This window comes from Bison bison, unplaced genomic scaffold (assembly GCF_000754665.1).
Source record: "Bison bison bison isolate TAMUID 2011002044 unplaced genomic scaffold, Bison_UMD1.0 scf7180017864473, whole genome shotgun sequence".
In the NCBI taxonomy this organism is placed as follows: domain Eukaryota; kingdom Metazoa; phylum Chordata; class Mammalia; order Artiodactyla; family Bovidae; genus Bison; species Bison bison.
The window spans coordinates 14,030,945-14,031,792 of NW_011495034.1; the positions used below are offsets into that span (position 1 = coordinate 14,030,945).

General features: G+C 45.3%; 1 protein-coding gene across 1 annotated transcript in view; it reads right to left on the reverse strand.

Moving 5' to 3' along the window:
- The window catches only part of FAM26F (family with sequence similarity 26, member F), a 2,636-nt gene that overhangs the window by 1,217 nt on the left and 571 nt on the right, over positions 1-848 (reverse strand). The window lies entirely within an intron of this gene.

Here is an 848-nt window from a genome sequence, read left to right on the forward strand (position 1 = left end):
ATTGCTTGCTTGACAAGACAGTCATTTTCCAAATCATGTTAAGGATCCACGGAGGAGCTTATATGTGGAATCCCTGGAACTCAAAATGTGGAATTTCAGAAAATCCAGTGAAACAAGTATTCATTTCCAAGAACTTCTGAGCTTTACAAGCCCAGAAGCAGTGTGGGGTGATGGCTTTAAAGTCAGGCAGACCTGGACTCAGTGTACCCACTGTTAAGACAAAAGAGAATAATAATAGAGATCAAGGACCCAGCAAGGTGTCGGGTGTGGGGCACAGAGCAGCTCCCTGACACAACAGAGTGCCTGAGTGCCTTCCTCCTTTCATTAGTAATACTCAATTTTTTACAAAAACCTATAATGGGCTTCCCAGGGGGCTCAGATGGTAAAGTGTCTGCCCACAATGTGGGAGACACGGGAGAAATGGCTACCCACTCCAGTACTCTTGCCTGGAAAATTCCATGGACAGAGGAGCCTGGTAGGCTACAGTCCACTAGGTCTCAAAGAGTCGGACACGACTGAACCACTTCGTTTTCACTTTCATAAGGGAAGAGACTCTGAAGACACACGCATATGTAAGACTGAAACTAATTTAAGTCAACTATACTCCAATTAAAGGGAAAAAAAGAAATAGCACCGAGATGAAAGAAAGAGAGGGGAAGAGACGGAAGGAGGGAGGGAAGGGGTAGGGAGAGAGAGAGAAAGAAAAAAAAAGATAGATGATGTGCTGTGGTAAGTCATTTCAGTCGTGTCTGACTCTTTGCGACCTTATGGACTGTAACCCGCCAGGTTCCTCTGTCCATGGGATTCTCCAGGTAAGAATACAAGAGAGGGTTGCCATTTCCTTCTCC